General features: G+C 43.1%; 1 protein-coding gene across 9 annotated transcripts in view; it reads right to left on the bottom strand.

Moving 5' to 3' along the window:
- The window catches only part of PAG1 (phosphoprotein membrane anchor with glycosphingolipid microdomains 1), a 142,049-nt gene that overhangs the window by 90,516 nt on the left and 31,090 nt on the right, over positions 1–20,443 (bottom strand). For 7 of the 9 annotated variants that reach the window (XR_005017054.1, XR_005017055.1, XR_005017053.1 and 4 more), the window contains exon 2: positions 7,031–7,100. The gene's annotated coding sequence lies outside the window, so the exon portion shown is untranslated. The remainder of the gene's footprint in view (positions 1–7,030; positions 7,101–20,443) is intronic. The other 2 variants (XM_036830630.1, XM_036830633.1) reach the window with 1 other exon arrangement.

Raw genomic sequence — 20,443 nt, 5'->3', positions numbered from 1 at the left:
AACTTGTCTCCAGTAAAAGTAAACAGAAGATCTTTCTTTAGCAGACGCTCAAGAATACACTCAACTAAAAAGTAAACTTCCCTTATCCTCTGCAAATGTACCTGTATTGCCTAACAATACCTGTAACTGTATATACACATTTTGTAAACTACATGTATTCAAATGTGGAAAAATAAATTTTAGACACTAATATTGGACAGCACACCTTTGTGCTTTGGGGCATTTGCCGGGCAATGGCAGATGATCATGGTCATGAAATGGCAAACCTTTGTTTGCCGCTTCTGAGTTTCTACATCTTCTGGCTGTCCCCTCATTTTCACAGAATCCTCAACTTGTTGGTTCTTCCCCTACATGATGTTATAGGAAAAGTCTTATTTATTTATTTTGTGATTCTTCATAGTTAAAACCATCAGAGGCAGCTATCAGAAGAGCTTGCCCCAAGCCTGCAGAGATGAGTGAGGGACACCCAGAGAAGGAAGGGCCCCAACACAATCCAGTGACATAGCAAAATTAGGAGAAACTATGGTTGATCTCAGAAGTTCACCATTCAAAATTATCAAGTGGTAACTATTTGGATGTAGGGCCGTCTAGTTGTGACACAGGTCACATCAATGATGACCAGGGTTGATTTGGTGAGCCAACGGGGGCCTCTCAAGGAACCAAACACAGGGTCAAGGAACATTCTCCTTTCCTAATCGGCTTCCTAGAGCCGTGCATAATTAAATCATTTAAAAAGATAGAACAAAAAGGTAGTATTAAAGAATATAAAGCCCAGCATATGGGAGGAATGTTAAGAAGACTTTGAAGGATGCAGCTAAAGCTGTTTAGGAAACATAACAGATAACCTTAATATAATGGTTAGAGTCTAAACAGCCAAGTCCCCTTCAGACAGCTCCTCTGGTGCACCTTGCACGCCAGGCAACTCAGGTTTCTGCTGAAGCTGAAATCTCAGCCCACGGCTCCAAGAAGCCGCACTTAGAATCGTCTCATTTTTGCCAAGTAAGACATCCATTCATGAAACGAACAGCAGTGTTCCCGGGGCTTAATGGGAGACCCCTGAAACACTGACATGCCACCAGGTTGCTGCAATGTCTGCAACTGTGAGGAAAAGGGAGGCAAGTGCGACCAGCAGTGAACAGCTGCCTCGGGGAACGGCAGCTTATCCTTCTCTTCAAGTTCCTACAACCCTCCTCTGACAAGGTTCTCATCGCTGCTGCCCTGAGAGGGGAAACAGCTGCGACCCAAAGGGACAGTATTGTAGTGTCTCCTCCCAAACCTCTGGTGAGGGACTGGGGTCCCCAGGGAGCCACAGGCCTGGCCGGAACCCCCAGCTGCTCTCTGTAGCAGGTGCTGGAGATCCCGGACGCTAAACTCAAGGTGTGTCCTCGATGGCTTCGAAGTTTCTAAGGAAATTGTGAAACTGGTAGCTGGTAGAAATTGTGGCTCCTGATAGCTGAGCTAATCGTCTGAAATCGTTTCTTTTCACAGAAAATCGTTGACCTTTAAAACTGGAAGAGGGACTTCCCTGGTGGCACAGACTCTGCGCTCCCAGTGCAGGGGGCCCGGGTTCGATTCCTGGTCAGGGAACTAGATCCCACATGCATGCCGCAACTAAGACTTCATGGCCCACGGCTGAGGAGCCCGAGTGCCGCAACTAACGAACCCACCTGCCACAACTAAGACCTGGTGCAACCAAACAAATAAATAAATATTAAAAAAAAAAACTGGAAGAAACTTTGTTCTTCATGAAGAAATAATCCTCATTTCATCTGCCCCCTTTTTTGCTCTTTCATTTCCTCCTTCCCTCTTTTTTTTTTTTTTATATCAACTAGTTATTTTCAAAAGGAAAAAAAAGAGTCCTGATATACAGAAAACTATGGAAGTCAGGTGAATGCTTGCCAATTTCACACACCCTCACTCACCTTTATTTAAATGAAAAAATCAAAACAATATAAACAAAAACAGGAGTTTTTGTGAGTTCAGGAACCCACCTTGGGTCACACAGAAGCCAGGAGTAAATAATGAAACTAGTGTCTAGATCATCTGACTCCCCAACCAAATTCTACCTTGCTCAGATCATATAGCTAATAGAAAACTGATATTTAAAATTCCAGATGGTGACATTCTAGCCATTAGATGCATTTTTAACCACTAGAAAAATCAGTTATGGTTGGAGAAACTATCTGGGACATATTTTCTTTAAGTTAAAAAATTCTAATAGTAATTTTCATATGTTAAGAACTTTTAAAAGAAAATAGAAAACACACACACATATATTGACAAAAAGTGAATACTTTTAGAATGTATATATTGTGCACCATGAGGCAAAATTACAGTGTTATGATCAACAGGGCCAGCATAGCTTTTGAGAGTAAGTTGACAGATTCGGTGTCAAGAAGGGATCATTGCTGAAGCTTGGTTCTATCCAGTCTGATGCTATACAATTGACCCTTGGACAATGTAGGCCAGGGCTACCAGCCCTCCATGCAGTCAAAACTCTGCGTATAATTTACAGTGGGCCCTCTGTAACCACGGTTGCTCCGTACCCACAGTTCTGCTTCCGTGGATTCAACCAACCATGGATCATTTAGTACTATACGTAGAATTTACTATTGGAAAAAAACCATGTATAAGTGAACCTGCACAGTTCAAACCTGCGTTATTCAAGGGTCAACTGTACTTCATTTAGGTCCATTTGAAAGGTGGCCTAGAAAACAGAGGAATGAAACTTAACTACAGGCTGAAATTCTCCCTTTACATTTGGAAGCACAGCAAATGCACTTTCTCAAGCTTATGAAGTAACCCTCTAGCATCATTGATTTTTGAGTCTTACAAAAGCTCTTCGTATTATGCCTGCATCACAGATTTACACTGCCATAACTCCTGTCAGACATCATCTTGGCTTTATGAATAAATAAAACTATGCTCTAGGGAAACATTGATTTAAGAGGAAAAATCAATACCCATCTAGCATGTGATAGACCTCAGCTTTAAGGCTACTTATTCCCCCAAGTACAATATAATACTAAATGTAAAACCATACTTTTTGCTTCCTAAGTAAAAGGTGGGTGAAGGTGTATGAAATTGGCAGGCGAATATTTGCCTTCCGCAGCCCTCAATATATCAGGATTCCCCTTTCCCTTACAAAGTAGTTAGCTGATACTTCCAAAAGAAAAGAGGAAGGGAAAGAGAAAAAAGAGATGGACAAACCAATGATGGCAAAATCTTGGTAATTTGTGAATTTACGTAGTGAGTATATGAGAACTCACTGTATTATTCATTCTCTCGTGTATGAAAAATTTTTCATAATAAGAATTTGAAAAGTATGTACGCTTGCTTGGAGGAAACTCTCTAAGCCTAATATCAACCAAGAAGCTGACAATGGTTCTTTTGGGATAATGGCCTCATAGGGAAGCTTTTTTTCTTCCTTGGGAGTTCTGTATTTTCCAGTGTACTGTAGTGAATATGTATATTGCTTTTATAATTCAGAAAATACACACAGTAAATGCATGGCAGGATAGTAAAAAAGAAAAATAAAGGATTAATTAGGTTGATTGCGAAGTATTTTGTTGACTACTGGCCTAGAGATAGCTAAGATATACACCGTTACACATATTTATATCAACTCTTTCTTACTGCTCTTGGACATTTTTTCAGGGCACAGGCAGATTGCTATTAAGATTGACTTAAAAAATAAAGCGAACAGCGTACGTGGAAATTAACCTCATCTTTGCGAGCCAAAGTTCATATGAGAGACAAAAGCTGGCTAAAGTCATCATTTCATCAGTTCTGCAATCACCTTACAACCTAAGTCTGTTTTCACAGTGGAGACAGCTGTTAAAAGTTCTGACAGGCCTGCGGTAACCTTTGATGACAAAGCCACTCCAGAGAGCCAAGGCTTTTGCTTTCTTGCTCAGAATTGGTTGGAATTAAAAATGAATCCCATTATGTTTCCCTAGCTCTTCAAAATGCAGTTCATTGCTAATTGTGTTAACTGTGGCCTTGTTGCTTTGGATGAGGGCTCCTGTCCCAGCAGATGGTTATTGATGCTGTTCTCATTGCTTGTCTTTCTGATAAGTGGAAAGAACAACTCTGGAAATCTGAATCACCCTTTCAAGACACGGGCACATGAGAAGCCTGAAAATGGGTTGGGGTAATTTAAATTTTGAATCCCAAATTCAAACATCATACAAGTAACTACTATCATCACCCAAACTGATGAGGATATTGATAAATCTACTTCCTAGATGGAAATGATACACAGTTATAAGTTCCAAAAATATATAGCCACCATTTTAGTACTGACAGCAGTAGAAGAGGGAAAGGCCCTGTAAATTGGTATTGGCAGCTCTTCCTTAATGCATGGATACTAAAAGCAAAATAGAAATGCAAAACATTATTGTTGAGAAAAATGCTTGTACTTAGGGAATGAGCACACCATGAGATTACTTTTTACAAATACCATCTTCCTTTTTATTACAGTGTCAGAGATCCACTCACTTAAAGAAATTAGAGCATCCACTGTGTGTTACTATGTGCAAGGCATCTATTAGATGTTGTAGATACAAAAATAATAAGATCTGAATCTTACCCTCAAGCTTAGTGTCCACAGGAGGGAGGGTCAGATGTATAAGTGGAAAGTTAAATATAGCATGATCAGAGATACAACTGAAGAACCGTGTGAGCCCAGTACACATGGGGGAATCAGGGAGGGTTTCTCAGAGGAGATGGAAATTGAGGTGGACCTTGAAGGATGTACTGGAATATATCAAGAAAAATTGAGCAAGGGCATTCTCGGAAGTCAGAACAGCACGTGCAGAGGCATGGGTGCCTGAAAAAACACGATGTGTTAGAACATCCCAAGAAATTCAGTCCTAAGGAAGCATAAATGGCAAAGCAGGGGAAGGGAGGCAGTGCGCTGGAGGGGTGCACAAGGCTGATCGTGGAGGTCCACAGCAAAGTGTTTGGGTCTATTCTCAAGGTTACAAGGGCCCATAGAAGTCACTGAGTGGGAAATCACATTATAAACTGGGGAACAGGGTACCTAGAGTGGAGACAGTCTGTTGGAAGAGAGCTATACTAGTTAGCTCCAGCAACAGACTGGCACAGAGCTGACGCGGACCAGGACTAAGGTAGTGACATGGGAGACAGAGGAGAGGAAGATGGGAAAGATATTTACAATTAACATCTGTGACAGCTGGCAATTAATATTTGACCTCACCAAGCGCCAGTCACTGTTTGGGGAATTTCCTACGTTATCTTAAATCCAGAATCCAGTGTGAACTGAATGCAAAGGGTGAAGCAATGTCAGGATGGAGATTTCTGGCTTGAGTTACGATGTCAACAGTGGATGTCTTTAATTAAAATATTGATTCCAGGAGAAGGAATCAGTTGTGAGTAGAAGACAAGAGAGGGGGCTGGGGAAGAAGGTTTCACTGAAAACAGATTAATTTTGAGAGCTGCTTGGGGTATACAAATTAAGATAACTGAATGCTGGGGTCAGGGATTTGGCAGAGAGCAGACTGCAAATCCCAGGTGAAATTTCTTTTTAAAGGCAGAAAAAGATCCTCATAGTAAGATTGAAGCAATCTGCCACATACAAAAAAAGCACATAATGCAATGCTTTCTAGAAACTTGAGAAGACTGTGTGATTCCACTACAGAAACATCTGAGCCCTATTCTGAAATACTGGGTTGGCCCAAAAGTTCGTTCGGGTTTTCCCATAATTTTCCGGAAGATGGTACAGAAAACCCGAAAGAAATTTTGGGCCAAGCCAATATATAGATTCTTGAGTTAAATCTTAATGCCCCTTAACTAGAAAATGCTCTATGTTTCAGGCCCACAAATAAAATGTGTAAGGCGAGCAGCTCCCATGGAAATGGAAGTCCATTAGAGAAAACAATGTTTAATCCCTGAGATTCGACAAGAATCGAGATTCTTGTCACATGATGGGAGATCAGAGGAAGGCATTTTTGGAGCGTGGATAATCAAAGCTCTCAATGCACTGGCTCTTAAGTTGAAGTTAACTAACAAAAAGCAGGCTGTTTTCTAGGATCTGCGGTTATATTTAGAAAGACCTCTGAGGGGAACCCAAATGACCCTGAAATAGCTCCTTGCTCTCCTAAGAGGAAAGGCTTTCTCTGGCAAGAGAAAGAATTCTCAACAAGTTAAAGGAAAGATTTGATTGAAAGACAGTGGCCTATTTTACAAGATTCCTTCTGTGAAGAGATGAGGGACATTCAGGCCAGATGTCCTCCTTCCTTTCCGGCCCATAAGAGAAACTGGATAATGATGTATAAGGGATAGAGGTCAGTCAGGTCACAGTGCTTGAGGTTGGCAAATCTTTTAAATGGGTGGGCACAGCACTTCAAATTGTCCAGGATTTATTAGAAAAATGGATAACCATGTGGCAAATTAATTGCTAACGTCAAATAAAGAATGTCTTTGTGTTAATTTGTCATTTGTTTAGGTTGGCTGATTTGTTTTTCTGGCTTCGGCTCTGTTCAAAGATGACCTAAAGTCATTAAAGAATTTTTATATAACTTTATTATCAGCACTAAACGAGATTACTAATACCACTAATAACAATAACGGTAGAATGCAGCCTCATATATTTTTTGGTGGTGGTGGCGGTGACGGTGAACACTGTTTGGAACTAGAAAACCATCACGCTATCCAATTAGAGTCTCCATTTCGAAGATGAGGAAAGAGCTTGAGGGAGGGTAGGCATTTTGCCTAACTTCACATAGGCATTACAAGGTAGAGGCAGGCTCACCGCCCGTCATTGACCAAAGGGAAACACCATCCTGTAGGAAGCGTGGCCAGTGGCATCTCGGTGGCTATGGCAGAAGCCCCATGGTGCTAAATTCAAAACTGGATTAGCTAATACCCTTGAGATTTTTCAGCTTCAAAGCTGTGTGTCCGCAGTCCCACAGCTCAGAGTCACCAGATATACCCTTGATGCCTGTAGAAAGTTAAACTGAAAGCAAGCATGGATGGACAATGTAGAATAAACCAGATAATTGAATACCTTGCAATCACTCTCTCCCAGCTCTGAAGTTGCACTCACCGGCTGAAAGAAGAGAATGACCTCGTGCTTTCTGGAAAGGAAACACAAGAGGAAACAATTTCACAACTCTGAACTGGATTAAAACTGCAGTAACTGAGGGTAAAATGATGATCTTTTAAATTACTTATAAAAGTGCTGAGCAATAAAGAAACTGAGAAACAATTATTTAATTAACCTTTAGTACGATAAAAAATAATGTTGAAAAACAAAAGTTAAAACTTGCTCTTCCAATATCCACAGACCTATATATTATTGCAAATTTTTTATCGGTAGGAAAGTAAAAATGATGGCATTAATCACATGTGCTCTCAGTGATGAATAATTATGCCCATGCTTTGTTTTTTACTCATTGCTTCATTCCACCTCTTCTCACAGACACTGACGGTAACTATGGGCTAGCACCACACACCACAGACATGGACTCTTCCTGTATGCGAGGTACTTACAGATCAAAACAAAAACAAAAACGGTTGCATGCCTTAAGAAGATGACAGCCTTATCAGAACAAAGATGGCTGGAACAAAATTGCACAGAATTGTTTGATACTTGTTATAATAGATTTTGCCATATTTATGTCTTCATCTTGAAACATGCTATATTTTTGTTAGCATGGTTTCCTATGGTTAAGATAAAACTATATCACTTACAAAGATCACTTCCTCCAAGAGGATGTGTGATTCAAGTTTGAGGAATGTAACCTCAGATCGAATATTCTGTTTTTGTAGACTGTAGAATCTAAGAAGTCATCTTAAAGTATCCTAAGTGGAAGTAAAAAGCATTGGGAGTGAAAGAATGACCCAACAACTAGACTGAATATTCTCAGAAAAAATATCCACTGAGGTAAACCAATGCAAATTTTTTCCTTTTTGGTAAGAGTTTAAAAGAGAAAAGAAAGAGCTATTTCTTAGAAAGAAATGAAATGCAAAGCAATCCTAGAAAGATCAAAGGGAAATAGTAAGTTGATAACAAGCAAGGTGGTGGTCCCTCCATGACCTGCCATGTCAGACTCTCCAGAGGCCAGTAAGACAAGAGCTCCCCAGCCCCCAACCCATCTCATGGGGCCCCTGACCACATTGTCTTCTTAGTGCCTCCTGGCTGGGAGCTGCAAGAGAAACGTGCAGTAGAAGGTGAGGGAGAGTTACACATCAGGTTAGGAGGAAAAGGGTAAAGAGCACATTTGCCAAGAGTCCTCTTTCAACGAAGAAAGGCAATGGAAATTCTCTCCTCTTTGCCCTTTTGTGGGAATTCCCCGTTCTGAACTACTAAGCATGACAGCTCAGGAACACTGTGAGTTCTCGAAGGTTTCCACACCAGCCTGAAAACCCATTGTTTATGAAACGGGGACAATGCATTTCAAGCTCTAAACGACTGCAACTGAAACAAGTGTTTGGGAAAACTACCAGTTCCAAAGTGGAGAAATAACTGTTTTGAGATAAATACTTGCTGATAAACCTCTGTGCTATACAAAAGCAAGATGAAGAGGCCCAGTTCAGGAAACCAAGTTACCAATACATATGATACAGAGAGACACAAGTAATAGTAAAAGTATGTACAGGCTGTGGATAGTGTACAGAAAAGAGCATGAGGGCCCGTACGTACAGCTCTCCACAGCTCTTGGGATAAAACTCAAGCCACTTGGCGTGGTTTGATGAGCTCCCACCCTGGTGTCTGCCAGCCCGCCAGAGTCATGTCTCATCGTCCTCCCCTCCCATCCGGAGCTGGACTTCTCCATGCCTCTGCCACATTGTTTGTTTTGTTTTTTAAGAGGCTAAACTACTAACATAGAAATGAGTATCTAATAAAGCACTTGTTTGTAAGTTGGAAACCATCCATAGTGTGCTTCTACCATAGGTGGGTCCACAAACTTCTCCCAACCTGGGTCCTCAGCCTGTCACATCCTTCTCAATCTTCTTTTACTTAGAGTCCAGTGAAGAAGCAAACTGTAAACACCAGTGTAAAGTACAGATCGCTGGCATCTGGGGCTGTAGAGCTCTTTGTTTTGAGGAGTTAGCATTCCTCCACTCTGTGATTGTGATAATCAAAAATGTCTCCAGACTTTGACAAATGTCCCATGAAGGGCAAAATCATTCCCCAGTTGAGAATCACTGGTCTTAAATAAATGATGACTTATTAAAACATAATAATATTTATATCCTAACTTCCACATTATGCAGAAACAACAGTTTGGATGGGGACCATCAGAAACAGCACAGAGAGGGGAGGAGAGAGGGAGGAAAGCACATGTATCAAGCACCTGCTGTATTCTTGGCTTTGTGTGGCGTTAGTCATCTTTTTTTTTTTTAATTTTTATTTATTTACTTTTGGCTGCTTTGGGTCTTCGTTGCTGCGCGTGGGCTTTCTCTAGTTGCGGTGAGCGGGTGCTACTCTTTGTTGCGGTGCACAGGCTTCTCATTTCAGTGGCTTCTTGTTGCAGAGCATGGGTTCTAGGTGCCCGGGCTTCAGTAGTTGTGTTCATGGGCTCTAGAGCGCAGGCTCAGTAGTTGTGGTGCACGGGCTTAGTTGCTCCGCGGCATGTGGGATCTTCCTGGACCACGGATCGAACCCATGTCCCCTGCATTGGCAGACGGATTCTTAACCACTGCGCCACCAGGGAAGCCCTAGTCATCTTATTTAATACTCACAGAACACCCTGTGCTTTCTCTTCCTAAATCAGAGCTTGCTTAAAACCCTGTGAGGCAATGATTTATGCTGACGATGTTATTAAAAGCAAAACTTTTCAGAATACAATAAAAATATTTCTAGAACTTTACATAGACATTGAGATGCTTTCCTTTCACTTTCAGTGGACCGACCGCCTAACTTCCCAACCTCGGGAATGAGAAGCACTATTCATTCTTAAGGTGGTACCTCCATTTGAGAGTTCATAGGCTATTTCTTCTACCAACCGAAAGCCATGTGGTTGTCCATAAGTGTAGACCCAAACGGAGTCACATGCGTGGTCAAAATAGCACCTTTCCTAAACTCCCAGGGAAGCAGGCATTTGGCCTGAGGAATTGTTGTTAAGTGCTAACAGGTTACAGCTCTTTGTCCATGTCCCACATGAAGATAACAAGCACCGAAGAAGCCCAGAGCAGGTGGGTGGGTTAAATCCTGACTTAACTACTGACCTCCCTGAGAGCAATTAAAGAGGGAAGGAAGGGACAGGAATTCCGGGACAGAATTTGGTGTTAGTCATTTTCCCTCCTGATCCCCCAAGGGCCTGACAGGCTCAATGATTTCTATTACATTCAGCACAGCCAGGTCCAAAAGGATCCCAAAACAGGTAGCTGTGTCAATTCAAATGGACCAGCGTGGCTTTATGAATACATATGTTGGTATGTAGTTTTTACTAATTGGCTTTTTCTGATTCTGTTCTAATTTCATCACATCTTCCACTCCAATATCTGTTCAAATATTTTATTTAAGGGGAGTCTTCATGTGCTGGCCACTATTCTAGGTGGTGTTTCAATACTGACAGAGACACACACAATTCCCAGTCCTCTGATGCTTTCTGGTGCAGGTGGGAGACAAACCAGCCATCTGGCAAAACAGTTATAATAATCACTGAAGAAAACAACTGAAGCCAGTTTGGGGCTGGGTACTGCCCTGGGGTAGGCACTACTTTAAGCAGGGAGTTGGGAAAGACCTCAGGGGGTAAAATACGGTTAAGCAGAGCCCTGAAGGTGGTGGGGCTGGGTGGGGAGGTGGGAGGGGCCGGGAGGGGAGGTGGGAGGGGCAGGTGAGGTTTGGGGGGCTACCGTAAGCCGCCAAATGTGGACATTGGCACCCCTTGGAGAGCGGTGGGAAGGCAAGTCAGAGAGGGGCTGGTCACCCCGGGTCCCCATGTGACCATCTGGGCTCCCTCGAACCTTGATCTTAAGCCACAGCTGACCGGGGCCCTTCCCCTGGCCTCTCCATGGGGGGCTGCCCACCCAGGGGGCGCCAGAGGAAGAGGGAGGGGCTGGACAGGCGCCTGTCAGCCGTCGTGAGGGTCCAGTGCTCCCGTGGCCGCTGCAGGGACGGCCCGGGCCATGGGCCCACACATAGACAATGTAAATCCAGTAGAAGAAACAGGAGAAAGTTCTTTTCTAAGTCATGATGCGAAGAAGAAACGTGGAAGCAAAGTTATTAGCGGAGATTCAGGGTGGGGAAGGAGGTAGTGGAGGTTTGATAGGAGAGAAGGGAGGAGGAAGTCCTTCAGGAGAGGGAAAGAGTAAATGGACAAGGAAGGAGCAGCCTGAGGGGCCCACGGAGATGAAAGTGAGACCTACTAGCTCAGCGGTGTATGTTCCTTCAGCCACAGCACAGCACAGCTGAAGACATGGGGGGGGGCGGGTAGAGCGATGAGTTATGCCCGTGAGTATAACAAGGAAAGAGAGAAAGAAGCAAAGAACCTGAAGGTGTGTGCAAAGGAGTGTTACAAAGAGAGATCATGGGATCTAAGCTGAGTAACTGGGAAAGGAGAAGCGGAGGGAGTGACAGATGGTGGAAATTAGCAGGATCAATGGATTGAAGGTGCTGGTGAAGTGCAATAATGGCTGGAGTTGGGACTTCCCTGATGGTGCGGTGGTTAAGAATCCGCCCGCCAATGCAGGGGACACGGGTTCGAGCCCCGGTCCGGGAAGATCCCACGTGCCGCGGAGCAGCTAAGCCCGGGCTCCACAGCTACTGAGCCTGCGCTCTAGAGCCCGCGAGCCACAACTACTGAAGCCCGTGTGCCACAACTACTGAAACCCGCACGCCTAGATCCCCTGCTCCGCAACAAGAGAAGCCACCGCAATGAGGAGCCCGCGCACCGCAGCGAAGAGTAGCCCCCGCTCGCCGCAGCTAGAGAAAAGCCCACGCGCAGCAACGGAGACCCAACGCAGCCAAAAATAAATAAATAAATACATAAAATTAAAAAAAAAAAAAAAAAAAGAATGGCTGGAGTTAAGGTACAGGGGAGGGTTGAATAGAAAGAGGTGGTGACCAGAGAATGGGGTACTTGGAGAGGGAGTGGGTTAAACCCTTTGCCACTGTAAGTGTCGTCCCCGGCCCAGCAGTATCAGCAACACCTGGGGACCTGCGTGAAATGCAGATTCTCAGACCTATTGAATCAGAGTCTACATTGTAACAGGTGACCCATGTGCACACTAAATTTGGGGAAGAACTGGCTTCCGTTTGAGCCACACTGGCTCAACCTCCACTTGCCCAGAAGCCACAGGCACTCTATAAAAAGGTGTTATTGAACAGGTTTCTGAGGTTAGGGACTTCCCTGGGGCTCTGCTTCCCGTCCTCCACTTTAAACGGCTCATTTTGGCTTCTTGGGTTTCCATTCAGCTGCCTCCTGCTCTCGCTCAGTCCTGCCTTGCAGCCTTACAATATACAGTTGGCAGTCTTTGGATTCCATTTACCGATGGGGCCCCTTCGAGCGCCTCGCCCACATTCCCACCCTGCCTGCAGCGAATGGCCTCCCCCTCACTTCTTGAGACCAAGTTCCAGATACCCTGCCCCCTCTGCTCTCATTTGCCTTTGAGGGGGCAACCAGATTACTCAGTGCCCTCGATCTGACCTGCATAGTTCCCTGTGCCCACAGAGATCTATTACTAGGCACTAATGCAAAATATATAGTGTTGCCATTGTAGCTTTTTAAAGGTTTAGCTTCCTGCTCTAGTAATTATTCAGGGTTTTATGTCTTCTTTAATATGAGAAGACTGCCTTCCCTCTTTATGGTTAATTTTACAAAACAAGGGAAACAGCAGCTGTATATGGCATTACAGAATGAAAGATGAAGTTGAGCCTAATTAATGCAGGCTTTGCTTTAATAACAGCTTTATTCCTAATAAACAGAGTGTGACATTTTCATTAACCTAGATACAAACTCCCACACAAATACTCACTCATGAAATAATATGAAAATACTGAATTTAGAAACTTTTGCTCTTCTCTTTCAAGACCCAAATGATTTTAGATGCTGTCACTTGTCATAGTTTTATTATGACTACTAAAAATTACTAGTTAAAAGTCATACTATTTGCAGGCCCCATGCTACACATTCCATACATCCTCATCTCAAGGGATGCTTGTGGGACTTCTATGGGATCTGTACTATTGTTATGCTTGTTCTACAGGTGGGGAAACAGAGGCTTGGAAAGGTTAAGGGACACAGCCAGTGAGTGGTGGAGCCAAGTTTCAAACTCAAGGGTACCTGACTCCAAAGCAACACCTCACTCACATCATTTTGGATAACACATAGCTGTCACCTAAGAGTGTGGCCAGATATAGTTTCTTTGCACCTCTGCATCCCTAAGCATATACATAGTCACTACTAAGTATTATATTAGTCGAATCAAGAAACTATAAACCAATGGTCTCTAATCCCATTATTGCTAAATATTTGACACAGACATCCTTGGTTAGATGTGACTATTTTCCAGCTGTGTGTAATTCTTTCAGCTGTTTCTCAGCTAGAAGAAATCAATGAACAGAGTCAATCTGGCATCACTCTGCTAAACTGTGATGTTATAAGAAACCTGCTTATCACCGTGGGGAGCTGAATGCAATCTCCAATGGGTGGGTGGCCCACCAGGAACAGAATTTGTTCTGCTGTCAGGAGAAAATGCTGGCAATGGCCACTTGTCAGATCGCTTCCTCCACCAAGGCAGCTGAGACCTTGGGTGAGTTTAGCAAGCGTACAGAAGAAATGGAATGGAGTCCAGACCTTCCTATGTGAGTTAATTACCATGAGACTTTGGACACACTATCTTCCTTCCCTGTATCACTTAACCTTATCCACGATTCAGGGATAACAATGTCTGGCCCTGCCTCCTCTGCTTCCCAAGGACGGTGTTAAGATGACATGACGGGCTCAAGACCCTTGGGTAGAAAGAGCTGAGGTTAATGAACCTGTGTCCACACACTCAGCGCTGAGCAACACAAAATCAGGCCAAGACACATGCACATGGTAATCAGGGTTAGGCATGTGGGGTTCATAAAATATTTCTTTTGACATTAGTAAAGCCAAAATAAACAAAACAACAATAACAACAAAAGAAGCCTCAGAAACGGACCCTCCCCTTCTCCAGTCCCCATCTGTAAAACAGAAACAGAAACTCCTTGTCTTTAAGTAAAAATTACAGGGCAACCTTTTTAGTTTCCCAGATTTTAAAAAGCAACAAAAGCTTTAAGAAAATAAATATCCTAAGGCTCATGCTACCTAACCTTTTTATTTTAATATGTTTTATATATGGATGACTATTTATCACTCCAGATTTATTACTGCCTCAATATTTATTACTGTCTCTATGCATATTTCTCCAGCTGTCTTAGGCTGTCAAGTCTGATAAGGCAGGGGCCAAACTGAGTTGGTTCTTTTTGTAAAGCATGTGAAATTGTCATGCATAATTAGGCACTTAAAGGATTTTTGATGAAGCTGATTATGAAGAATGTGAACAGTTGGTACCGCAGTAGGCATGTTTCCTGAAACCTTCCTGTCTTTCTGCAATGTCAGAAGATCACACGCTCACAGACATGCAGAGCTCACGGAAGCCTGGGCTGAGAGATCATGCAGAGCGAGCTGAACACCATGTGGTCTGTGGCCAAGCAGCAGCCATAGCAGGAGCAGCGCCCGGAAGCTCGTCCGAAAGGCAAACCTCGGGCCCCACCCCAGACCTAGTAAATCAGAAGGTGAAACTTCACAGGAGGCCCCGGCAATCTGCATGCACATTCACATCTGAGAAGCAGAGGCTAGAGAACCATCTAGTTCAACGGCTTCCTTTTACAGACGAGGAAAGGCTGAAGGATGTTTCTGCAGTTACAGAGCAAGGGCTCGTACCTTCCGACCCCTCTTGCTCCTTCAGGACTCTTCCTCTTTAAATTACTTTTCTGTGGCTCTACAGCTGGCCGAGAACATTGCTTGTTTTTGTTTGCCACCGAGTCCTTTAATGTTTCAACATTTTGAATGCACTCAGAGATGCTGGAAACAGAAATCAAGAAAACCTTCTTACAGACGTGGGCTTACTCGCTACACGCTGCCCACATCATGATGGTGTGTGGAACTGGCGACCACGCTTCTTGGTCGAGATCTGGATCCCACATTTGTGGTACCTTTCAGGTCCAGTGATGCAGCCCAGGCTGCCATTCACCTTCGACCTCTGGTCTCTACTTCATTAACGGCTCCTAAGTCCTGGCTGACACATGGCTCTGCCTTGGAGTTCTGGAGTCCGGCCAAATGAATATTATTCAAACCCTCAAGGATATGCATTCCAAGAAAAGCAAAACAAAGCCAGAACCATTTGAAAACTTGTAAAAACTGTGAGTTGCTCTTGATCTGCTGGTCTGTCACTGCATCTTTTAAACCAGTTCCCTCCACAACTTCTCTATCCAGCTGTATTTCATCCTTCCTATAACAGATTAGGAGCCATTCATTTCTATTTAGGAGAATTTTACTATGAGTTTTCCCTCTGGAATCCAGCCACAAAAAGTCGTTAGTGAAGAATATTCAATAATATTTAAATCCCATCCCTTCTGGGCCACTAATATTTTCCAAAAGGCTAAAAAAAGGACTGACGTGCACTTTCATCAGACCTGTATGTGGCAAGCATCTGTCTTGACTCACATTTGAATACCAACTGGCACCCTCCCAACATATGGTGACTTTTCTGGAAAAAATATTAATTTCTCCAGGTATTGAAAAGATTGGCTGTACTTTTTTCCACAAATCTAAGTTCTTTTCTACACACTTAGAAATCAGAAAAGAATACGTTGGATATAAAAGAAAAGCACGTCATTGAAGAAGGCATGTTATAAAAACACGAAAGATTAATTGAATCAGAATTCAAAGTTTGGAGTTAAAGTGTGGAGAGAACGTGAACATTTTGCTGAAAGCAAAACATTTAGATTAGTTGGAGACCAGGACGGACTGACTTTGTTATGGGTAGCACTTCCTAAATAAACCTTGAGAGGGAGTGCCAGTCAAAAAGAGCCAGAAGGACACAGGCCTATCTTGGAAGCATCTTCCTCTCTCTCAAGGCAACATCCTTCATAAGAGAACATCATTCTGTCATTTGGGGTACAAAGTACCCCAGAAAATACCAGTTAAGATGAAGGAAAAAAAGTACAAAGAGAAGATACTGCTGACGCTCACATCCCAGGAAGTCTATCCTGAACCGGTTGAGGTAACTGGTTTGAGGAAACCTTCACCGCATCTTTGGGGAGGTGTTAAGACAGTATATTAAGCACTCAGAACAGGGCCTAGCATATATTAAGTGGAATATAAAATCAATCAGCATTGGACTCCTATTCCCAAATTCTCCCCAAAACAGCAACTGAGTGAAACTATGTAACTGCTGCCCTTTAGATGAGGCATGTGCTCCCTGTTTGCCGCAGTCCTTACCACTCCCTGTTGTCTCCCAGGTACTGCATCCAAGCACCAGCTGCTTTTGATCATTGCCTGGCACTGTTGTTCTTAAAGTAGATTAAGAGGAAAGGGATGTAGTTTTACCCATCTCTTTACCAAATCGCTGACCTCCTGAGAGGGCTTTGAGATCCTCTGGCTCACTCATTTCTGGTACCCACCTGAGTTTCTTGCCCTGGCTAATGCTATTACCTGGATAAAGCTGCTGCCTCTGCTGGGAACATGCTCCCCCCCAACCCCCGCCTTCCCATCTGCCCAATTAGAATTCACTTTTTAAGGCTTATGCAGTCTTTCTGACCTAGTCAGTTGGAATCTTCTGCTTAATTGTTGTGTACTAAAATTTAGAACTAGTTCTGTGGACTCCAGAACATTTTAGGCCAATGGTTGAATCTTCTGATCTTCCCCCTAACAGTTTTAAGGCCTTCTATTGCTCACAACATCCAGCTACAGCTTCTCCAACTCCTTTCTATTGGAGCCCTAATTACTTCCATGCTACACACACATGCAAACCTCAGCACGGAACTACAGTGAGTGTGCATGTCGGGGGGTGGGTAACTCTGGGAGCGAGGCAGGGAGGAAGGGGGGGCTAAAAAGGACAGAGGAGGCATTCCTATGCCTTCCGCATTTGGCGCTCCCATCCCCGCAGGACCTGGAAAGAAACGAAGTAGTAAGGGAGCCCAGAAGAGATGAAGGAAACAAAGTTGCTTCATTTTCTTCTGGGACTTCTGCAACTCCCCTCCCTGGCTTCTGCTCTGCAACCCAGTGGGGAAGTCAGGTCTATATGACAAAGTGGGATCAAGAGTGAAGGGGAGGAGGAGGCAAGAGGCAGGAGAAAGAAACATCCCCACTTTTACTCCTTGTGACTTCCTAACCCGCTCTCCATAATCCCCCACTTCAGAGAGAAAGTCTGCAGCTGCTGAAAGAATAGGAAAGAGAGAAGATATTGTAGAATAAAGGGCAGTTGAAGCTCACATCACCCTTCCCCACCATCTCAAAAGCCTTTCAACCTCCTTCACTCCTATGCCCTCTTCTTAGTCCCAAATGTCTCCATGGCAACATGAATGCCTCTTCCCACAATTCACTCTGCTCCTTCCCCTCCATCCCTAAGTCCACTCAAAGGAGCCATACCGGGGGCTAGAAGAGAAGCTCCTTGAAGACAGGACTCCCCCCTTGTTCAACTGGTGATAACCATGCCTACTACTGTCTGGCCCACAGGAATCAAGCCCAATGAATGGAATTGGATGAATGAAAACCCCTGAACCCAGTAACAGTTTTCCTTATAGGATCATTGTTATAAAAGTACTCAGCAAACCTCTTGACACAAAGAAGGAGAAAAAATACAGGAAGTGCCTGCTATTTTAGTTCTTTCAATGCCAGCGTTTCTGGGTTCGAATTATGCACTCAGTTGCATGTTATTTCTCATGCACTTGTTTCTTGAGATAAGGTGACAAATTTTGTTTTTAATTAATTAATTTATTTATTTATTTATGGCTGTGTTGGGTCTTCGTTTCTGTGCGAGGGCTTTCTCTAGTTGTGGCAAGCGGGGGCCACTCTTCATCGCGGTGCGCAGGCCTCTCACTATCGTGGCCTCTCTTGTTGCGGAGCACAGGCTCCAGACGCGCAGGCTCAGTAGTTGTGGCTCACGGGCCCAGTTGCTCCGCGGCATGTGGGATCTTCCCAGACCAGGGCTCGAACCCGTGTCCCCTGCATTAGCAGGCAGATTCTCAACCACTGCGCCACCAGGGAAGCCCAAGGTGACAAATTTTTAGTCTTTTTAATAAAATCAACTGCAAAAAGATTTAAATCTATTACTTTAAAAGTAATACTTTTAAAGATACTTTAAAAACAAATATCTTGAAAAAAATTGAAGACAATTAATTCCACTGGAATATGAAGGTTTTTCTTCTCTAGTCCTTCAGAAAGTGGAGATAAGAACTAAGGCCTTTTCCAACAGGGCCGAAGATCTCCCTAACATTTTATGTCACGAATGAACATAGTTTGGAAATGAGAAGATATCTGGGTTTAGTGCAAAGACTAAGCCTACAAAAACATCTAAGGCTGGAAATAGATTCTCCGAAGAGACGTCTGAAAACACACATTGATAAGTGTCCCAAAAGCATGTGGAGCTTTGACTTGCCATTCTTTATCCTTGCTTATTTTATCTAAGTTACTTCGCAGGCTCCTGACTCATTACATTAAAAGACAGGCTGTTTCAGATGACCTTGTAAGTACAGAATAATCAGAGCAATTGACAAAGAAGGGAAAAAAATGTACAGTGCAGAGATGTTGCTATTTATGAAAGGAAACATTGACTGTTTGGTGCAGGAGAGAGCAAGCCTGTCTTCTGGCTCTGTAAACCTTCCCTCCTATAACAGAAACACTGACAGCAGGCTGACAGCATACACCAGGCACTGTTCTATGCACTTTTCATGTGACAACAACCCTATGAGGGAAATACGATTATTATCCCCATTTTACTGATGGGGAAACTGAAGTATAGAGTATAGGTTAATTATTTGCTCAAGGTCATAGAGTTGGTAGGGGGAGGGGCAGGGAAGCAGACACACAACAACAAATAGTCTGGCTTTTAACCTCTCAAGCTTTATTCCGCACCCTTTCACTCACTTCTCCATCACCTTCCTTCTCTCCTACAAATGCTCGAGTTTCACCCACAGCAGCATTATAAGTTAAAAGTCGCTGATGTCCGGATCTGGTGAAACCCTAGCCAGGTCTCAGCCTTCTCAGACCTTTCCCTTCAAATAAACATAACATGGATTGGCGGCGAGATGGGTGAAAAGAGTCCACAGATTAGATCCCAAGCAGCCTTCCATTCCTGGAATTCCCCCAGCCCATCCCCATCTTCCATCAGCACTAGTCACACATCCAGCCTGAAAGGTTATCATCTTCATGGAATTTTCCATCATCCCTCAATCCTAACACAATGTGTACAAACAAGGCAGCCTCTTGTCATCTACAGTTTGGTCAGTAAAAAAAAAAAAACAACACACAAACCAACTTCTAATCGTAATAGAGCATGCAATACCATTATCCTCAGACAATACTGAATTACTTAGGAGTTCGATATGGAATATTATCAGTTCCTTCTGAATGTCTGTTCTGTAATGAAAATGTGTTAAGTACTACAAAGTACGCCAATAGGAATAACATTACTCCTTCCCTCGTGGTTAAATTCTCCTTCTTTACTTCCATTTCCTACTAGGTCAACTATTTCAGACTAAGTATCTGAGGATCAGTGGAGATACTCAGAATTTGGCTCCTTCGGAGAGAGACGGGGCCTTTGAGTTGTAAAATTGAAAACACCTTGAATACTTTGTTAGAAAGCCAGATGCAGAAGAAATATTATCGCTTATTATGCATATTACATCATGAAATTAAATCAATTTATGAGCACCTCACTGAAACTCTGAGAGAACTACCAGAAAGTCTTTATCAAGGAATGTTAAAGTAACTATTAGCAATGAGAAACTGCACAAGATTCATTATTACTAATTTAAGAAATGCCAAAGAAGACGTTCTATTTCGTGTACGCCTATTTCATTTCAGTGAACAGTTTTCCTAGATGGACTAATGATTTCAGCTCCTCCAATTCCATGGGAGTCTTAAGTTCGACAACTGTAAACTCTCTAATAATGGAGGTTTTTAGAAATATAACTTTAAATAATTCATAATTAGGGAAGATACATCTATACAAATTGCTAAGATAAAAGTTAGAACATTAAAGCCATGAGAAAGAAATGTGACTTGTATGTAAAAAAAATAAAATAAAATGAAGCAATAGATTCTTACTGGAGAGATAGAAAGGTTGCATAAACTTTGAAGAATGAGGGCCCTGTGGGCAGGTGAGGAAGGGAAGGAGAATATGGTGCCAGCAGCAGTAACAGCTTTGGCTCTATCGCGAAGGGCGAGTCATAAATGCAAGTGCTGACCAGGGTCAGGCAGGTACCATATATGAGTGTAGT

Source organism: Balaenoptera musculus, chromosome 17, assembly GCF_009873245.2.
Source record: "Balaenoptera musculus isolate JJ_BM4_2016_0621 chromosome 17, mBalMus1.pri.v3, whole genome shotgun sequence".
Lineage (NCBI taxonomy): Eukaryota > Metazoa > Chordata > Mammalia > Artiodactyla > Balaenopteridae > Balaenoptera > Balaenoptera musculus.
This window is presented reverse-complemented; position numbering and strand designations above follow the sequence as displayed.